The 21819-nt window shown below is 37.1% G+C and overlaps 1 protein-coding gene and 1 long non-coding RNA gene across 24 annotated transcripts in view; one reads left to right on the forward strand and one right to left on the reverse strand.

Annotated features, from left to right (window-relative positions):
- LOC104912309 (uncharacterized) overlaps positions 1 to 12897 on the reverse strand; it is a 63562-nt gene extending 50665 nt beyond the window's left edge. The window contains exon 1 of one of the 4 annotated variants that reach the window (XR_014885102.1): positions 12510 to 12897. This is a non-coding gene — a long non-coding RNA (uncharacterized LOC104912309). The remainder of the gene's footprint in view (positions 1 to 12509) is intronic. The other 3 variants (XR_014885104.1, XR_014885101.1, XR_014885103.1) reach the window with 3 other exon arrangements.
- LOC104912305 (uncharacterized) overlaps positions 1 to 21819 on the forward strand; it is a 263480-nt gene that overhangs the window by 69492 nt on the left and 172169 nt on the right. The gene's annotated exons all lie outside the window — the stretch shown is intronic.

A 21819-nucleotide genomic window follows, 5' to 3' on the forward strand; every position in this document is an offset into this window, starting at 1 on the left:
CAAAAAACAAACCCAAAACAAAAACTCTTCAGTTATGCTACCTTTGAGCCTTACACAAATTTCACTACAGTCAGCTTGCACCAGCGCAGAGCTGGTACAATCTGAGGGCTTCTTAATGAAATGGGAAACAATACAGATTTTAATTCAGAAATATTCTCATATAATAAGGAATGCCCAATATCTTCCAATGTAGAATGCTTTTTTTTTAAAGTGAATCTCATTGCTTGTCATAAAATAAAGTATGAGTTTTCAAACAGAAAAATTGAAAAGTAGGTCTTCTCCCCCATGTTTCTCTTCCATGCTGTGTTACTCTCACTTATTTTACTTTTGTGCAGTAAGAGAAATGCCAGCCAAATGAAGTTTCTAAATATATAATACTGTATTATAAATCTTTGGCAAGAAGGGATATGCAGTTCTAGTCTTCTTTATACTCACCAGCTCTTTCTGTAAAAAGCTAAGAAAAGGAGCAAGAAGGCTCAGTGAGATCTTGCAGCCAAAGGCCACAACCTCCTCTCCCATAAAAAAAAATCTCAAATTTTCTTAACTGTTTGTTCACCCATCACAACACCCAAAACACATGGTGAATCCAGAGGGTGTCCAGCAGGAAGCATGCTGTCTGTTCTGTGTAAATCCCAAAGAAGGGAAGAAAGAAAGGGGGAGGACGTAGGCACCAGATAGTGCTTTACACAGCAGAGGAGAAAAGAGGAAGACTAGGTCTTAAAGCTATCAAATTTAACTCAGTGAATTTCCTATGGTGACTTTGAAGGCCTTTAGTTTTTTCATAATCTACTTATGCAAGGTGGCAGTCTCTTTCCATCTTCATGTGTGCTGGAAACATGTGATGGAGTCCGAACCCACAGAAGCCTTAGGGGATTACCCTACTTTGGTTTAACCTTCGCTAAACTAGTTGCCTCAAAACAGACTTTGTGGGAACAAGTATGCTGCCATCTTGGAGAACCAATTCCAACAGTTACATAACTAAGTAATATTTTCATGAATGGGATGCACAGTTTCCCTTGACCTATTTCTTTCTTAAAATTCAGAATTCTTTGTCTTGTACAAAGTTAATTTGTTCTTCAGCAGAAACTTCTTGATCCCTCTACCTTGGATGCCAGATGAGTCTCACAGAATGAAAGTACACTGTCCCATATTTCGAGTCACTGAAATTTCAGGAGTAAATGTTCTCTTAGCATGATATTTTGTGTTTTGAGCAAAATGACAAACCTGATTGTCATTTTGCAAATGAGAAAACTATGATAAATGGTTCAGATTGCAAGTTGGTGATTTTCTTGCTATTTCCACTGATAATGAAAATGCAGATTTGAAATCCTAATCTATCTTGTCTGAACTTAATAAAAACATTTGTCTATCTTTGAAAATACTCCATATGAACATCATTTTAGTTGCATATGTACTTGGAAGTAAAACAACAACAAATCCAAACAACTAAAACAAACCTTCACAAAATCCTCACAAATCTCATCCTATCCTCAGTAGCATTTCCTATTTAGGTCAGCTAGATCCAACTTACATATTGTGACTCTACCCTTTGCAGGTGAATACTAAGAGGGGGGGTTGGAGTTGTGATCCTTGAGTTCCCTTCCAACCCAAGCCATTCTATGATTTTAATGAAATGGCAGGCCAGATTGATGAGGAGCAGCTCACCAAGTGAACTTCACAAGGAGAATGTGGATTGTTTGTTTTTGTTTGTTTGGTTTTCTGTTTTGTTTTTGCTCTGGAACATAGCCAAGTTCTGACCAAAGCTCACTTATATTTTTTTTTCTTTACTTTCATATCTATTGTATATTAGGAAGTATTTATTAGAAGAAAATCCCGCTCCCCCTCCCAAGTGTTACGTAAGACTAAAGTATTATATAAAAATTACAGAAGGAGACACCTCATTTTTCATTACATCTCAGTTCAACATGGAAAATAACTTTAAAGCAAATAGTGATTTGGGGTTGCTTGTTTTAATTTCACTCTTCATGTAAAATTAATATTGAAGGCATTAAGAAGTGATCATAAGAGGATGACTGAAATGTGTATTGACAGAAAAAGCAGGTTCAATGGTTAATTTCTTATATCTAGAATGGACTTTTTAAAGTGTGTATGAAGGCACTGATAGTTCAAAATGGCAAATCAATCTACAAGATTAGTGTGCTATTCCCATTATGGTATTTTTTTTGCAGATTTACTATGGCGAGTAACAATTGCACCAAGTCAGTTTAGAATTGCAGAGAATAAGCTTTATATGAGTCTTCTCTGAAAGACCTTATTTTAACATTCTAAATAGTAGATGGCATTAATTTCATAGAATAGTAGAATGGTCTACGTTGAAGGAGACCTTAAGGATCATCTAGTTCCAGCCCCCTTGCTGGGTTGCCAATTTTTTTTTCTGTAGTTAAAATAGAAATGTGACTAATTTTGAATTTTTCTTAGATTTTATACTTGCTAGTCATTGTAAGATTAATCATTTATAAACATACGAACTTCATCTCTAGTTGCAGTCTTGAAAAAGATTCATAGCAGACATAAAACAAGACAGTTGAAACCACTTTTTTCCAGACAGTGAACTTCACAATTCTTTAACTGTTAGTACCTGAATGTCTGTTTCCACTGATACAGAGCAACCTCAGATCTAAGTGATCTTGATGAGATAGTAGGAGAAAAAAGTGTGAAAAATCATTTCATTCTGTTTATTTCAAGACCAGCTCTTCATTGCTGTTTCCTTCATAGAGACAATGTCTGTTTTCAGTCTATAGAAGTAGTTGAATTCTCAGCTGTGCAAAAAATACAATTATGACAAGTACACTTGACCTTCAGTGAAATTAAGGAGAGTACCACCTGCACTAAATATGTGTCTTGTAAACAGTGTTAGAAGCAAAGAGATACAGTCTGGCTAGTAGTCAAGTCCAGTTGCATAGTTTACTAGAATAATGACATTCCAGATTGCTTTAAAGTTCTGACTTCTAATTGTAGCCTTCTCTTTAACAAGGAGTGTTGATGAGTTGTTAGCATCTGCACTGTGAACAGGAGCAGTTTTTGTGCTGAGATAATGCTGTCCAGCTCTAGGAAGAGTCTGTCATGCAATAAACAATTTTCATTTCTTTTTCCTGGTTCTCTTGTAGTACAAATGTTAGAAATGAAATCAGGGAACGTAACAAAACTGTTCTGGGACATTTTGCAGAATCCCGAGATTAGAACAGAATTAGGCTTATGCCTAATCATAGAATAAAGTAGTACAGTAAAATCATGAAGTAGAGGCTATTTTTGCTTTGTGTTTGTTTTTTAAACAAAAAACATACACACAGAAAAAAAAAACAAAACAAAACAAACAAAAAAACCAACCTAGCAAACTCCAAAGCCAATCCCCTTAAGACTATATAGCAAATGAAGATTGCCTAAATTAACTTGCATATAGAAGTCATAGGAAAATCAGGCTGTTCTTTATGTCTGGAATCCAAGTATAATGTTCTAGTACAGACCTCACACACACCTCTCAAGGAAGTTTCCTAAGTGTAAACCCTCCTCAGACCGCTTTCTGTGCAATTATCACCTCAAGGTAACGCTGTACCTAGAATAGATGTCTAGCCCACATACGCCATAACTACAGTTCTGATGAAGTAAGACTACTTGCTGCCATTCAACTCTTTCAAGTCAATTGTTTCCTTCTTTACATTTCTTCCATCTTGATGAACATTTTCCAGCATAGCTCAGAGAAGAAAGAATGCAGAGTAAGTTGGTTATGTAAAGCTTTAAATGTCTAAATCATAATATCATATTTTTTCCTAGGCATAGTTAGCTGATATAAATCATAAAATGCAGTAATCCTGTACTGGAGTTTTGTGTCTCCAGTAAACTTAATGCTGTAGTTACATGGAGTACATTTTAGTTAAGTGGTATCATAAGGTGAAGAAGCTAGGGATCTTAAAGTCGAAGTCCACATTTCAAGAAGACACCAGTTCTACAAATGTGGAAAAAATCTCTAACAGTCTAGAAGGTGATAGTATCTGGCTTGTGCTTTCCGCAGCAAAGTCCAATTACAAGTCCTCAGAAATCTTAGCAACCATCTACTAAATATACAGTGTAGGTGAATAACACACATAGATGTGCTTTTACGTTATACGTATCACTGACAACTGCAGAATATAGAGCATCTTCTATTTAATATGCATGTTTTTGTAAATCGAAGCATAAAATTATATAGACTTCATGTAATTTAGCTTTTTTTATCATTAGACTCTAAGACTTGAGATTTTTCTTTAAAATTTCTGTTCAGACATAATGGATATTTACAGATAGACATTAATGTTATGATTGCTGTACAAGAATCTGTATATTTTGGAGAAAAATCATCAGAAGTACCTTGTCTATTTAGTGGCAGTGTGTTCTGATTGTCTCTCCTATTTCCATAGCAAAGAGAATTAATTTGAGAGATCAATAGAGTTGCTGGCATACATTGCTTACTCCTACTCTATAATTCACAGTTCTGGAGAACATGCAACAAAGCTTTATCTTAATCTTCTATCTTGTTAAATAGAATTATGCAAATGGTATACCCTTTCAAACAAGCTTTTGTTTTTATTAATTTAGCACAGTAGTAACTAATAGTAGAAAATGCATAAAATCATTGTGTGTACTTGGGATTTAAAAAAAAAAAAAGTTAAGCCTTGATATTGCGTATATGTAATGAATGGTGTAGTGTAAAATACTGCACTTTGCAGCATGTGAAACCTGCACAAACTTTCCAATAATGCTAAAGCACTTGCAAAAATGTTGCACCTGGAGCAGGGAGGAGTAAAGAGGGCAAAGGTCAGCATTAGGCATTAAGACACTGACTAAACAGACTTTACACTCGGTGAAAAGTCCAGACAACCCCTGCAGTGTCATCTTACAACTCTGGTTCTCTTCTTTTCAGGACATAGTAATCCATAAATACACTCAAGTCACCAGCAGCTTAGTTCTTCCCCCGGCCCCCTCCCCCTTTTTAACTCTCATTTTTAATTCTTACATAAAGATCTGAAATTTTAACTCTTTCTGTGTCTTTTAATAAACCTTGGGAACTGCCCTTCTGCTTCACTGCTGTGATTTGCTAAATTTCTCATCTTTTAAGATCATTTTTTGCAAATTATCTTCTTTTAAAAGTGGTTACAGATGAACTAAAAATTATCCATGATAACAGAAGCACAAACTCAATATAGGCATAAGACATTCTCTGATTTTTTTAAGACAGTTCTCAAGCTGCAAACAACTTAAACGTGTCCCTTTTCTGTATCTTCTGAAACAGAGTCTTTATGTAAATATATAGTATAATACTTGTTTTTGCAACTTCCTCTGACCTTAGTTATTTGGATAGATGAAACTAGTATCAATTGAGATGTTGCAAGAAAATAATCATACTGCTTGCTATTGTTGCTTTTTTAATCCAACAAAAAAGTCCTCACAAAATATTTCTTAAAACTGGAAGAAACATAGAGGTAAAACACAAAGAAGTGCTTGTACTTTTATCATACAATAAAGTCTTTCAGTTTTGCATCTATTACGTTTACTAGCTGGAATCACGAGACCAAACTGATTTTAATCATTTTGTCCAATCCCATTATCCACATCCCAAGGCTTAAGGGACTGGATAGACTGCTAATATAGTCGGGAGCCTGGACAGTACAAACAGGGTGGTGAAATAGCCCATCAATTACACATAGCCACGCACGTTTTACTGACTTCCCCCCACTGTGCACTGTGCCAGGCAGTGCTTCCACACAGGATATTTCCTTCTCGCCCAGTCCTCCCCGCTCTCTCTGCAAACCACCCTGCAGACATGCCATGCTGCCATTTTGTTGAGTTCTTACAGCTCTTGAACAGCGGTGACAAAAGGCGGTTGAAAGTCTATTTCTTTCATACTGTGTATAAAAATGAATAAAACATTCAGCAGAAAATGATGTTTTCTCTTTTGCATGGAGATCCATATTTGCTCGTGGAGAAAAGATTTTTCAATTCCATGTGTGTTACACTGTAATCTTAGTTAATCACAAAATGGTGGCTGGAGAAAATCTGTGAAAGCTCATGACCAACTTCAGGCTCACTGATTCCTGCCCCTGTGCAGTGACTTTAGAATACTGCCCAAGGGTTTATAAAGCTGTCTGTTTAGTGCTGGCATTAGACTGTCAATACAAATAGAAAGCTGAAATTGGGAACATGATTTAACTACAACCAGCCAAGGGTATTTACTTTTCACTGCAAATGCAAATGGTTCTACAGAAATTAAAGGCATATTTTAACACCATGTGTAAAGCATAGGTTGAACTTTGAGCATTGAAGTGGTTCACTAGATGTCTTTCTTACTTTAATAGTAAGAATATGCTCAATGCCATTACGTGATCAGGGCTTTGGTGTGTATGTACTGGCTGAAAATATTTGGGCCTCAGGTTTGGTACTGACCCACATGCAGTGCAGTGATTTGACCTGAATTTGTAGCATCGCTGTATCATGGAACTGTTTGTTAAACAAGCCGTTATTCTGCAGGAGTCAGCATTTTAGATTTAAGCCTTGTATGGCAGTACTTTAGGGTGAGCATAGAGCATCATTGCAGATGGATTAGTAAAGTCTGTTTATCCTATATTCTGATCTTTTGTTGGCTATTGAAAAACCAAAATTCTATATTTAAGCATGTGAAAACTAAGCTTGAACTTTGTGAATCTCTTGAGACACACCTTTATCTAAAGCTATAGAAATAAGACAGCAAAAATGACTTCATTTAACGCACATGTACATGCACGCACGCAGAAAAAAAAAGAAAGAGAAAAAAGACTATTGTTTTGTCTGGAATTTTATATGCTTTCTGAGCATCTGAGGTTGTCTTCGGGACCCTTTGCTGTGATAACTCAATACCAGCCTCACAACAATAATCACGTATTCCAAATTTGAGTTCTAGTAATATGACGTAGATGAGAAACAAGACAGTAGTTACATGATTTGCCCAAGGCTACAAAGCGTATTGCTGGAGAGCTGAAACCAGACCTTTTACCACATCTGCCTGGCCAATCCCAAAGTCTGTGTTTTGTTTTATGTTCTCAGGCGTGTTTCTTCATGCACATGTTACTTGAACTGCATGCCTGACGTACACTAAAGGCCATGTTGCCCACCACTTTCTATTTTATTTTATTTTATTTTATTTTGTTTTGTTTTGTTTTGTTTTTGCTACTTTACATTTGGAAACGGTTGGAACTTTAATAAGAAACAATTTAACTGAAGAACATGAGGATACCTTACATAAATTATTTTCCAGAACTGTTTGGTAGTTTTTTGGTTCAAGCTTACACTGATAATTTAAAACCACCAACTCATCAAGAATAATATTAAACTATACTGGGAATAGTTGAGTGACTTTATCTAAGTTATGTAGTAATAATAAAACTGTTCCCAAATTTTATGTTTGTGAGGATATAGAAAACTTTGTTCTGTACTGCTTTCAACTGATAGTCTTTTTCTTTCTTTCCTTCTACAATATTCTTTCTACCCACTTACATTATCTGTGGATTACGTAAACGTATATGTAGGATCTTGTGCATCTTTAGCATACTCTACTTATTAAAACTCAATGATCATGGCTATATTAGTCTCCAGATGATATCTCAAAACAGCAGGTAAGACCGTTGTGATGCAATCTGCGTGCATATTTTTATTGATAATGCTCATGCGTGATATGTACAGTATTTACAGTCTGTACTTTGCATGTAGCTCTCAGACACAAGTGAGATCATGATGTACAACCCACTTATTGTGGGTGAGGTGTGTGTACAAAATCCGCATAGGCAAATTAATAGAAATTGAAGATTTCAGATGTTTTAAAGGTGGCACTTTGGATAGTGAAAAATGTATTTTCTATATTTTTAATGTGTTTTCTTTTTTATTTAATTACCATCTCCTTTACCTTTTCTGACCTTATTAGAAAAGGGAAAGCCTTAATTCACCCACACCTTTCCTTTTTTATTTGCTCTTTGCTTGAGGGCTTTTTTTTTCTCTTGAATATTTCACAATGAAATGATGCTGAGTACCTGTTTGTCTGGTGTGTGATAGGCATTCCTTGTTGCACACGTTCATAAGAGAAGAGTTCATAATGATTTTTGCCTGAATGCGACTAGATTTGCTGCTGTACAAATAATATAAATTAAATATTCTTAATTATTTTAGCTCATGCTAGAAAAGGTTCAAGACAAAGGGGAGATTGATGCAGTGTGCCTTACAATGGCTCTACTGATTTCTCTACTGGCCCTTCCTCTGCACATGGTCAATTAGAATTGAAAATCCTGTGCTGATTTCATTCGCTGGAATTTTTAAGCAGGTCAGGAAGAAAGATGTTATTGAAAGGAAAAGTCTCATCTAAATAAGAAAAGAACACGTGGCCATCTGGTCTAACTGTACCATGCTGAAAGTCATTTTGGCTCAGCCATAGTTTGATCTTTACAACAGTTTGCCAAAATATCAAGCAGAAATCTGTTTACATTAAACCACTCTGTGTTTTTAATCTATAAAATTGCAATGTGCAGTCCTCTTCCTATCTGTAATGCATGAGCTCGTTTGACCCCATTACCTTGCTCAGACTGACTGTGTTTCTGGTAGACACTCAAGTTACTTCTGCTACGTAAAGGTATAAGTGAAACAGTCCATCTTTAGAAAGTTTTAGAAGTAATCCTGAGTACTTTATTGTTATGACTAAAACTTGCACTTGTGCTAGAACAAGAAAAGGCTCTGACAAGCAGATGCAACAGGGGAAGAAGGAGGGGAAGAGAGGGGTTGGGCAGACTTGAATTAGAAATTAGAACTTGAAGTTTCTGTGAGTAGCACCATAGAGTTTGCACAACCACTTGAAGGCCGCAGACTAAGGTATGAGCTGTAATAAACATCAAACTTTTAAGGAATGGAGTCATAAATATGCATGAGCTTCCTCAATTGCTTTGTTTTCAGCATCAGCAGCAATTTAAGAGTTTAAAGAAATCAGCAAAAAATAGAGGTCAGAATTTTCATATTTGAAAAAAAAAAAAACAACTCTTTGTATAAAAAGCTAAAACACATCTCTCCAAATCTCTGGTACTTGGGCAACAGCAGCTGGAGGCTAATGCCATATTTGACAAAAGTAGGTAGGAGTAACCAATCCTACTTAGTTAGCAAGAGTTCTTGAACACCAAGCATTGACAAAAAGAAAACAAAACAAAACAAACAAACAAAAAAAACCAACAACAACAGGAGGCCTTATTCGGAGAAGAATAATGCACTAAATATGGATTTGAGGGTCCTGCATTCATATGCTCAGGTTTAATGCTCAACTTTTATGTGATTAGCCATTAGTTTTGCATTGACACACATTACAAACATTGACAGTTGAAATATTCATTTGAATATAAAGTAGTATATAAATCTTCTGAAATTTCTGGGAATTGATTTTTGTTGGATTTCAGCCTTTAGGAAATGGATAAAAATATGATTGCTTATTGTCATTACCACTTAAGAAAATAAAAATCAGCACTTCAAAATGTAGCTGCAGTCATTATTCTGAAATTCATTTGTAAAACATGACAAATTTTCAAGCATAACATGCCAGAAAAAATAGAAAAAAAAAAAAAGTAGAAAGGAAAGTAGCATATTAATACTACCAAACTTATATATATAGACATGCATTTTGTAAGCATGTACTTACATAACCATTGTGTTGAATCAGCCACTGATATTACGTACAACGTATGTAAAATGTTCCATCAGATAAGTGTTTAATTCCTTGTTTTAAAAAATACAGCAATGCAAATGTGACTGTAGCTCTCAGTTCATTTTCTTTCTTTCTTTGAAATCTCTTTTCTGGAATCTTTACCCTGCCTGTAGAATAGTGTTGTCTCTAGATGCAACCTTTTGTTTGTACATCTCTGCTGCTAAGTAAGTTTTTGTAAAGATTAAATATCTGGGCTATCAATATTGGGTCCCTATGTTATTTGTGTTTATTAGTAGCACTAAAGAAAATACCTACAAAATCCCCGAGTCTTATCCTTCTAGCAAGATACCTGTTAGGGTGGCTGAAGTATAGTTTAAGACTTTCCAGGGAGTAAATTAGAAGCACACATGTATAAAGACATATCTTCAGTTCTGTTCACACAAAGTCCATACTGAAATTTGTACCATACCATAATTTGTACCAGAAGGCGACACAATCCAAAGAACTTGGAGAAAATAGGTCCACACAGCGTATACTTAAAAACGAAATGGCAAAAACTGCCTTCAGTCTGCCTTGCCCCTGGGTGTCTGCTAACCCCACCCATAGCCACACCAGACAGAGGGCGACTATTTTGGGAGCAGTGCATGCCCAAGCCCTGCTCTTACGTGGTGGCCCTGGGCCAGCCGGCAGTAGAAGGGCTGTGGCGGGGCCGGGCTGGCTGCGGGAATGAGCAGAGCAGCCCCAGCCATGCTTCCCTCCCTCCATCTGCAGACAAGCCTGCCCGTAAAGCCTCTGACTGACTGCTGGGTAGAATACTGCCACAAAATGGTCTTGGAGATCCTGCTAATCTCTCTGAAAGCAAATGCTAAAGTGTTTCAGTATTACTGCCTTTCAGATATAGGGCTCTACACTGTTTACCTTTATCCAGGGTATTGTATACGTACAGAATATCTTAATGTGATAGATTAGAGCTGCACGGTAATTGTGCAATGCATAAACTTAGCATAAAAAACTGCAGTGACTGTAAAGCTGGAGTAGAAACAACCATAAAATCAGAAATAGTGGGGGCTGTAGCTATGCAGAGTGGAAAGTGTGTGCACATAAGCACATGTTTTGTACAATAGCATGCATATATATTTATGGAGTTACTTCTTTTATTTGAGAATTACAGTGAAGTCAAAACTGAACGAGGTTAACGTAGGGAGAAAAGGGCTGTGTTTGCCTCAAATCTCCCTGCGGCCCGTCTCAGACTCCTCCTGACGTGCACATAGCAGAGCAGCAGGCTCGCCGTGCGTTGCGTGCAGGCTCCTTGATTGTAGAGGGGAAAAAAACCTGGCTGGGCTCCAGCGAGGCAGCGCAGCTCTGTTGATCATTATGTCTAGCCTTCAGGTGTCTGCGCGGTGGGCGGCGGTGGGGGAGGGGAGATAGGAGGGCAGACAAAGAATAATATGGTGTATTTTAAAAAAAAATCTTATGTTAAAAATTCACCTCAAGATCCTCTTTTTTTTTTTGAAAAACGCTTCTTTTAACGTTCCTTTCCCCACAGTGGGAGCAAGCAAACATCTGTCCAGGAAGATTTATTTAAGCCATAATTAGTAGCGTCTGGAGTCTTTCAACAATTTCTTCTTATTGCACTTAAATTTTTTTTTAAAAAGAAGTCTGCTCCTCTTTCACTTAGGAACTGTTTTCACTGCATGCTTAACTGGAGATCCAGCGCAGCCACGACCGAGTCAGATTTCTATTGTCTTTGCTTTTTCCCCTCTGAATGTAGTTTTCAGGATCTAACTTTTGCAAGGGTCTGGGGGGAGTAGGCAGGGGAAAGATCTTATTAAAAATCTCATGAATATTTGGAAAGAAATACATATCGGTGCTTCTTGTTCTGCAGTTATCATTTGGGTTTGATTTCTTTCCCAGAGAAGGAAAAAGCTCTGCTTTGTCTGTTGCTTCTGTTTGAGAACTCTCATAAATCTTGCCCAGAAAGCAACTTGGGCTTAAGGAGATCTGGGAAGCGATTGCAGTGCCTCTTACTAGGAATATTCTCTTCTTTCTGCCCCCTTCGGCCCCAGTGCCCCCTCCACCCGCCCTCCCAGTGCTGTGCTGTGCGGAGCCCCACTCCCTTCCCCGCCTGCCGGGAACCCGTGCGACTGCCAGTTGCAATGGAGAGGCAGTTAAAGTTGCTTATCAAAAAGCCTCTCCTCAGGCTGAGCGAGTCCAGATATTGCATGGCAGTGTTTTCTCAGTACAGCCATAATCCGCCCTGCTCTCCCCCCAGCCGCCCGCTCTCCCCCTCCCCCCGTGGAAGGGGTGGGATGGGAACCTTGCTCGACTTCATTGTTCCAAATGTAAGAGCTATTTGCCCCAAAGTGTCTTTGCTGTCTTTCATAGCTAATTATAATAACTGTCAGATGAATGCAAAGTCTGGGTTGCCCTTGCTGGCGGAGTTAAAGTTTGCTTTTATTTTTTCCCCTTGGGGACAGATCAGGCATGATTAGACACAGAGTACAAATAAAAGTGAACAACGTACGTGTGTAGGGCTTTTTGTCTTTGTTTTTCTTTATGAACAAAGCAGCATGCTGACTATGTCAGGAAGCAGTGTGGCATGCAGCATGCATGCAGGCACTACCCTGGAGGAGAACTCTTTCTCTTTTATTGAAGCATGCAAGAAATATTTCTGAATTTGAATAACAGTTTTCATACTTGTTCATCTCATTCAAAAAAGTAACCCTCTATTTGGTGCACAAAGCATTTTGACAGTTTTAAGAGATTTGCTTTTCAGGCTAAAAATAAAAAGAAATAGACCCGTACTCACAGTTTTGTTGTGCTGTGCAGGTCGCTGTTTCTTTCCACAGACACCAGGAAAGTAGGAGGATGTCAAGGGTGCAGAATTCCAATTTAATTCAAGAGAAATGTGCAAATGTGTTTCTTGAAGTCGCCTGGAAGTCAGCCACTTGTGCTCAGACATCCCATTGCTGCTCTGCACGCTATACTATCTGCAGTTCTGAATTGAACTAAATACTGCCCATGTGAAAGACAGGGGAAACACAGTCATGTGGGACACACAAATCCACTCTATTGGCTCTGAAGGCACAACTTCAGCGTTCTTGCATTTCCACCATTGGTTAACAGTTCAAGCTGAAAGAGTCTAGGTCCTCCTAGTGAGTCCGTTTTCCCTTTATGTGTGGAAGAATGACTGTAGGATTTTACAGTGACAGGATTAGTTAAGAAAGGGACTGAAGTCATCCCTTTGACTGAAGCTGGTGGGTGGGGATTGGAAGCTGTGCTTTTCTCAAGTCGACATTTTTCCTTTTTCTGCCCATCTTCGGTATATCAGGAAATGCTTGTAGTTGACTTGGGCAGTGCAGGGAAACTGAAGAGACTTTCTCCAGGTTAGGTTCAGGGATAGAGACTTTAGAGTGAGACAGACTGTGCAATAATTTTATGGGAATTACTCTGGCTGGCTAAAAGGTAGTTATTTTCTCTTTTCTAGGTTTTTAAGCATGGAAAGGATTGTTTTAGAATCATCTAACTTGAGCATTTGCATCCCACAAGCTAGACAAATAAATCCAGCAGTCCCAAGATCTATACTAGTATTGCCACTAGTGTGGCAATAGAAACTATTTTTTTTTAAATTATTTAATCTCTTGGGAATATTACAATATAATAATATTTTATTTATCATGATATAATCAAAGTATTCTGTACAAAGCAACAGAATTCGATAAGTACGTGTAATTGCTGATATTATGACATTTTGAGAAAAACAAAACTATTAAATAAAAGGGCAGAAAATTGAGTATTCCTTATTTTGGTGTACTGTCATGTGCCTGATTTAGTTATGCCAGCGTGAGCAGTAATTTGAAACGGTACTCAGTCATGTGTGACATACTTCTCCAATTAACCCTTATTAAAAAGACCTTTCTCAAATCCCACATGCATATTTCCCAGAGCCACAGAAAGCAGAGGTATGACAGATCTGTCAGGCTCAGTGTCCATTCTCTCTTAGCAGGTTTGTTTCTAGGGCTTTGACCAGTGCTGCTTAAATACCCTAAATGTGTGGCTCTTGTTGAGGGACTGCTGAATTTAGGGCGCTAATGTAGCAGCCCAAGGGTTTAACTAGGCTTGGAAATTTTCCAGAATAACTGTAGTATGGTAGTTAATTCATTATATGCCTCGGGAGTACATGGGGCCAAGCACTGACAAGCTACATCGTGGGTGCTCATCTGTGTATGCGCTCTTATTCAGCAGCTTATGCCTAGCTCTTGGTGCCAGGAGATCTTGGCCTGTTCAGACCACCTTAAGACAATGTGTCTTTCTCTTTGGAGTTCAATCTCTTAAGCTATTTTTAGACTTTTATCATCACCTCGCTGACCAGCCTTGTCATCACTTTGTTGAACACCGTCTTCCAGGTGTAGCTGCAAAGGATATGGGAATGTTCCTCTGCAGCCTGCACCTGGTATTGCTGCAGAAAATCGATATGAGCTTGCTCAATACATAAGCGCAAAAAAAATACATATTTAAAAAATCTACTCACACACCTGACAAGAAGGACTTCAGAAGAGATGCTACATGTAGAACACTGCATGTTTTACTGCCAGCTAAGAAGGCCTATTGCAAAGCTTTCTATGCTTGTAAGTGCTAAGAAGATGCAGAGCATTTATTCTTCTTTAGCAGGCTTACTTTAAAAAATGTTCAGTAATAACACATAAAAGATGGGATTAATATTTTCTTTAATTGTTGAGTTTGGGATTTGTTAATCTTCATGAAGAAAGGCAATTGTCTGGTTTGGATAAAACAAGGCTATAGCAGTAGCATCAAAACTTTCTCTCGTCCCTCCAAAAATGTTTTTGATTCCACTGGGCTTTTACATCTGGACTCCAGAACAGGGATGGGAGAGAACTGAAAACCCTGGGAGACATTTTCTTTTTTTCACAGTGCTGGTGGTCTTCATAATTTGGTTACTTTTTTTGTTGTCATTTAATTCAATTAAAGTGGGAAGAAATAGTAACAAAATAAACCTTACTCCAGAGTGCAGTTAAATCTTTGTTTTCAAGACCAGTACACAGTCTTGTGTTAAATACATCTTGTGTTAAATCATCATTAATGTTGATTCCTGATTTTAAATGTTGGAAAGCTATTTAGAGAGAGCAAATAAACATATGAATTCATTTAATACCGTTTAGCTGTTTTCTCAAACAAATCATGGGTGAATTTTGGGGAAATACGGGGAATCAGAAGCAATGATTGCTTACCTGCACTTCTAAAGTCATGAGTCAAAGCCTTAGGTGACGCAAGTGGATGTGTTTGTGTATTAATACTTAGCATCAATATTGTCTTCAGAGAGAGAATTGCCTCTGTATATTCAGTGGAGATTTTGTTCCCCGTATCATCTCCATTGAAAAGTAATCGAAACTAAGACTAAAGCTACATCAGTTATATTCTCCTTGATTAACAAACTGCTGCTTCCTCCATTATTGGATACTGGAAAGGATTTCATAACTATAGGAGTCAAAGGATGAAAGCATGATACAATTATCATAATATGGTCAAGAACATTGATTTGTAAATACTCTTACTATTACAGTGATGCTTATGTGAGACATGATGTTGCTATATAACAGAGCTGTCAGTCTGGAGACCACGCTGACACTGTTACGTGGTCCTCTGTGATTCCATCCATTGACAGAATGGACTTGATACTTAATTAAACTTGTGTTAAAATTCCATTGAATCAGTAAGATGTAAGCATAGGCTTAACTCCTGCCTAATAGAGGTCTTGTTCCTAAGAATTTTCACAGTTCCCTGCATAGGAACATAAGGAAAGAAAAGGCTGAAGTAAGTAAGAAATTGTCTTCACTAAAAGATTTCTTTTTGATTCACTGGAATTATTAGAGAGCATATGGTGTGAGGAGAGAAAATAGAATGTCCTTGATCCTCTCGTGTGGGGTGCATTCCCAAACTTCACAAAACAGCTCGTGATTTCTACTGATTTCTGAGCACAGTGACCGTTGGTGGGAGGAAGCAATTTGCCCCTCAGCTGCTTTATCATGATGTGTGCACGATAGGCAAAAATCAAAACATCAGAAAAATTTCTTTCAGAAATACTTTGAATAAAGGCACTTAGGCAGTGTGCTTGTTGATATACTATATTATATAAATAGATACTTCAGAAAACGTTAACTCTTTTCTCAGAAAATCAAATGCACTACCATCACATGAATAATGTAGACTTCATGTTTCCCAGTGTTTATAAGCCTCTTTATTTTTCTTCCTGTGGAAAATGACTACTCTTTATTGTATAGACCGTATATTTGCTTGCAACTTTGGCAGAGAATACTTGCTGTTCTGTACACCTTTGCTTTTTATAATTCAGCAGTAGGTGGTATCTGCTAAAGTTTAAATCTTGTATTAGTCACTGCTAGTAAAATCCGTCACTGTGATGACTGTTGGTAATGCATGAGAAAAGAATAAATCAGTTGGGGGGAAAAAAAAGAGAGATATTGGGAAGCTGGAAGAAGGGAAGAAGATAGAGAAGAGGCAAAATTTCTGGTAGTGGCAAGTGGATAAGATACCAAAAAGTCATATCACAGGGAGAAATTTCCAGAGCCTGGAAACATGATCACAACTTATAGTGTGTGCATATATTCCAGAGATGGTTTTATACGCTAGTTAAGAGCAGCCTTAAGGTAGCATGAGGAGAGCTTCCAGTGCAGATGATATAGGAGAGCTCTGAAGGAATGTTTGCTCTTGTCTCGTGCACCAAGAGGGGCGAAACTTTCTTAAAATGCTGTCTGAGGTAGTCATCTGTGCTGTATGTGAACCAGCTGCTCAGGCTGCAGTATCTCCTGCCTAGAAAAAGGAAAAGAAACAGTAAAGCTGTTGGTATCATAACTGCTGGGGGGGGGGATGGAGGAGGGGGAGTGGGCTGTTGTCCTATTGTTTTGTTTCTTTGATGAACCACTGATGGATGGAAGGAATGATTTCTTTCTCATTCCGTTCTCTCCCCTTGGTATTTATGTGGGTGCTATGTAGATAAAAAACATAAGAGATACTGGGAAGATTTTCAGCAGAGTGGGAGCCAGTATCCCAATGCTTCTGAAAGTCAGAGGAACTTATCCCTGTTTCCTTTGTAGGCTTATAAACATCCTCAGATTGAGTATGTTCTTGACCCATATGAAATATGAAATACTTCAAGCTTTTAGATATTTCGTGTTTACAAATCTGATTTTGCTTACAGGACTTTTGATCAGGAATTCAGATCTCATCAACATCTGATTCAGATGATCTGAGGGTGTTAGGAAAAATCCTGAATTTTCAGCTAATCTGTTCTAAAATTTTTAGAAGACTTATGCAGTGACAATTAAAACAAGCTGATAACAACCGTATTTGTAGGGCTAAAATTTGTAGCTTTTTCTGTAAACAGTGAGTTGATAACTGCGATGTTGTTCTGATGAAATTGGGTGATAAAAATGTTTGAGGACTTGGCTGTATTCAAAGTGCTGCAGAATTATGATGTCCAATAAGATTTGATCAACAGAGTTAGAACCAACAGTGCTTTTAAGCTGATATACATCAAGTTTAAGATACATTAAATACATGGCAACCTTTAGATACTTGCACAATATTTAGATCACATCTCCAGATTCTAGAAAGCCTGGTGATTTCTATTAAATAATGCTTTCTTTTTTCTTTTTCTTTCTTTTTTTTTCCAGGGAGCTTTTCTGAATTTTTTGTAAATCCATTTTTATAACTCTTTTCTAGTAGTTTTTGCCCATAAATCCTTTCAGTAAACCAAATTCCCTTCTATGTAATAATGTGAGCATGAAACTCAGCTGGTCTGATTTTCACTAAGAATGAGGGGCTCAGATGGGGGCAGTCTGACTTGTTGACCGTAAGGGGTCTTTCTTTCCTCTGACTGCTCTAATGAGGTTATGTAGTTCTTTCTGATTTCAGGTAAGTTCTTTGCTCTCCCATATAACATATAAGCATATAAACTTCATAAATTATGTTTAGAACTGCCACTTTCTCATAGAGGTTTGCACTTGGTCCTTTATAATCTCTTTTCCATCTGCTGAAAAATATTCTACCGGCTTAAAAATCTGAAGTGTATCAATGTTTTGTGACAGAATTTAGTGAAGAATGATAGTACTTACCAGATCGCATTTAAAATGCAGAAGTCTTTTAATGTAAAAGTTGTATGTGGTCTAATTTCATAATTTTTTATTTAATATATCCTTCCCCTGGGATAAATCATCTCTGTTTTCACACAGGAAATAGGTGAATGTTTAAGTATTTCACACTCTATGTAACAAAATTAAATAGAGCAGCCACTCCCAGCACTTTGCAGCACTGTCTGCAACAGAGGAATAGGATTGTTGTGAAAATGAAGCATCACGGGGAAACAAGTCATATGCAACTGCAACTTTTTCAGTAAAATATATATTAGTTAAAATATATTAAAATTCGATTCAAACTATTGATTATTGTGGGAACAATATAATAAATCTTTGAGAGTTTTTTTTTTTTAATAATTTTGATTTAAATGGATCTCCCATTTGGAAATTTGTTATTGTTGTCTGACAGTTTGTCAGACAATTTGTATTTGTTGTCTGACAATTTGTCTTTTAGGGATAAAGACAGCAGGTACTTTGCCCCATTTCTGTTCCACTTTTGGGTGGTCCTAAGGTGAGGTGGTTTCAAAGGCATTTCTTTTTAAACCATCTGTCTTCCACATTCTACTTTTTTTAACACTTTCTTTTAGTCTTTTCTTAAGAGAAATTAATACTGTATAAAGGCAATTCTAATACTGTAGCTTTCCCTGCAAGAAGCCAGATCTGTTACTTTAAGGATATGCATTTTTTCCTCTGATAGCTTATGAAAGTTTAAATTAAAAGGATTTAATAATTTAAGCAACATAGTTTAGTGAGTGAATGTTGAAGAACAGAGGAGTTTGAAATTGCTAGTAAAACACGAGACGTTTCAGAGAATATAGCTTGATACTTTACTGCCTTAGGGCACTGATCCTCGCTAGGTGTGTGCAGGGTAGAGATGCTTTCAGAAATAGATTATAATATTACAGAGTCAAATAGGACTGGTACTTAGCAATGACATTCTATCCTTAATTATATATTGGATTACATATTCTATATTGATTAATGAATTTCTAATACACTAAAGAGCAAAGAATTCTTTCAGCAAGAGGATTTTGATCTTGGGTAAAGAGCGAGATGGAGGCAAAGGGGAGGAAAGCAGGAGGGGAGGAGATCAATGCAAACCGCACTTGTTCAAATAATTGCAGTCATGAAAGTATGTTCACATATTTGTCTGATCCTTGTAGGGGAATAAATTCCTATCCTGTGCCCTCCTAAACGTCCTCATGCTTTAAGTAATATCTTTCAGTGTTTGTTTTTTTTATATATAGTCATCATGATGGTATCTAAATATCCTAATACCACATCCTTTGCTCTGCTTCTCCTTTTTCTTCCTGCTGTTTTTATGGACCTTGTGGTGTATCACAATCTAGACTAGAGATTTCTTGCATGAGGGGCCTTGGCTGAGATCCTTAGTGAAATCAAGGAGGAGAGTGGGTTTCAGAGTCTCAAGTGGCATGAGGCTTTCACCCCTGCCTTTATTCAGCACACCTCTAGACAAAAGAAACAAGCATGAATGAAGTGCTTGAGTAATAAGCCAATTATTTCTTTTAATTGGGACATGTATAGGGAACTCTTAAACTAAAGAAAGGGTGGGATCTGCTGAATAATTATTTGCAGTAAATAGTTTGCCTAGCTCTAGTTCTAGAAAGAGATAAAGCTGCAGTGGCATCAAAGTGTCTGCTCATACAGGGTGTTGCTCTGACACAGATGTCAGACAACAAATCAACATGAGGTGAACAGATGAGTCCAATTCCCTGCCTTGCTCAGCTGGGAAGATCGCCAAGGGTGGTCAGATAGGCTCCAAGGATGCTTTTAGAGCATCCTTTAGCTGTAAAAGATAAATAAAACTGGCCAGGAGGTAAATTCTGTAATACTTTAAATCTGTTTTGCAGAAATTACAAAGGAGAGAATACAAACAGCCTGGGAGCTATCCGTCACAGTGTGGTGGGGAGGTTCAGTAGGACCTTGTGGCCATCTTAAGACTGAGAAGAGACCTAAACATTTTAAACAGTTCTACTAGAAAAGTAGGTGTTGCTAAACAGGAGTTTAAAGTAGCTATGGTTAATTTTGTCAGTACTGAATTTACCTCTCTATACTTTGCTGATCTCCAGTGGGACATCTTTGAGAGTAGGTAACAGTGTGAAAATCACTGAAGATGTCATGAATAGACAGTGATTTAAAACTCTTCTGTAGGGATGTTACTTTGACCACGTTTTTGGAAATCATAGTTTCCTTTGGGCTCCCATTATCCATTTTAATTCCTGTACCACCTGCTGAGAACCTCTGTCTTCTTAGCACACTTTCATAAAATCATTTATTTTCCATAAAATGGAATGCTTACTTAGGAAAAATCAAAACCAAACCTACCAGACTAAAAACCCTTTAAGAGCTTCCTTGTGACAGGCATCTAGGAAAGGACCTCATTCAGAATACCCATCCTGCAGGCAGGACTTTGGTAGAACCATTTAAACACGTGCTGTGACAGCAGCCATGGCTATATGCAGAGCCTGATGTGGCAGCTGGGGTTGGCCAGCTCCAGCTCCGCAGCCATGCAGGAAATTTCAGAATTCAGACTGCCTGCGCCTCTAGCCAGCGAGCTGTCGTTCGTGGGTTTGAATTGACATAACATTGGTAAAGGCTAATTTTGGTTGAAATCATTTTCAAAGAACCTGAAAAAAAAAAAAAAACCCTTTTACTTTGGGCAATAAAACAGGTTTATAAAAATCAAACACACAGAAATACAAACAAACAAAAAATGTTATTTCACCCATTTCCTAAAACGAATACAAAATGAACATCAGTAGATTTTTTTTTGCTCTCTGTTCCTGTTTCTGTCAGACTTCATTACCTTTATAGTATTTGTCCTCCACGTAATGTTTGAAGACATATTTTAAAATCATGGTAATTTTGTATCAGATTTTTGGCAAGCCTTTTTCATTGTTTTAAGAAATTCTGTAAAATGAAATTATAATGCAGTTTGCAGTCCTTCACCATATTGAAAATCCTCATTTTGCATTGACAAATTTCAGGATAACAGCAATAGTTGAGATCTTGCTTAAATTTCTGTAGCTCTCTAATTCCAGCATTGTAAAATTTCTTTAAATTAGTATCTTTCACAAAAACAGAATTATACTGAAGATAAATTTTATCATACTGTTAAAAACTGTACATCAGAGACAAGCAATTCATGTAGAAATATGTGCTTGTTCCTTTGAGAGAGGTGAATAGATAAACTGTCCAAGGTACAGGGAAATAGAGCATGGATAATGCGGGTTTGAGATATTCTGTTGCTTAAGTGATGCATTAAATCAATATTCTGCAAAGCTTTTTCTTGTTAAGTTATTTACTTGGCTGCTGTCACAATTCACCATTTAGGTCATCGTCTTTTCTAAAAAATGTATTTTCTTGTGGCCTAATTTAACTTTATCTCAATACTTCAAATCCTCAAGTAATGAAACTTCTTCAAATGCTAAAATTGTAGCACTGTATTAATGCTAATATTTACACTGAAATTCCTGACTTGGTTAACAGGCTAGGAAAAAATAGACTTTCAAGTGAATGACTGTTTTATCTGCATAAAAATCTATTGCTACAAATGAAAAGCAGAAGGAATAAAAGGTAATGTTAATAATCTAATAAAAGGGAAAATGCTTTAATAGAATTCTAAAGAGAGACTACTGAAAAGGCAAGCATTATTCAACTATTTTGATTTTAAAGTATATCTGCATAAATGAAATCAAAGAGCTTCAGTACCCTGGAGGTATTCTGTTTGTTCAACAACATAGACACATCCTGGATCATGAATCACCTCTGTGATAAGATTTTACTGAGCTTAAGATAACAAAATCATTTTAAACCAAGCAATTTATACAATTAATTTTTCCTTTAATCAAGATTAAAAAGAGTGAGATCCTCTACTTCTTGTTGTAAATGGTCTTAATGGTCTATCATCTATACAGTACTGTCTGA

The sequence above is a fragment of the Meleagris gallopavo genome, chromosome 10 (assembly GCF_905368555.1).
Source record: "Meleagris gallopavo chromosome 10, MGAL_WU_HG_1.1, whole genome shotgun sequence".
Classification (NCBI taxonomy): domain Eukaryota; kingdom Metazoa; phylum Chordata; class Aves; order Galliformes; family Phasianidae; genus Meleagris; species Meleagris gallopavo.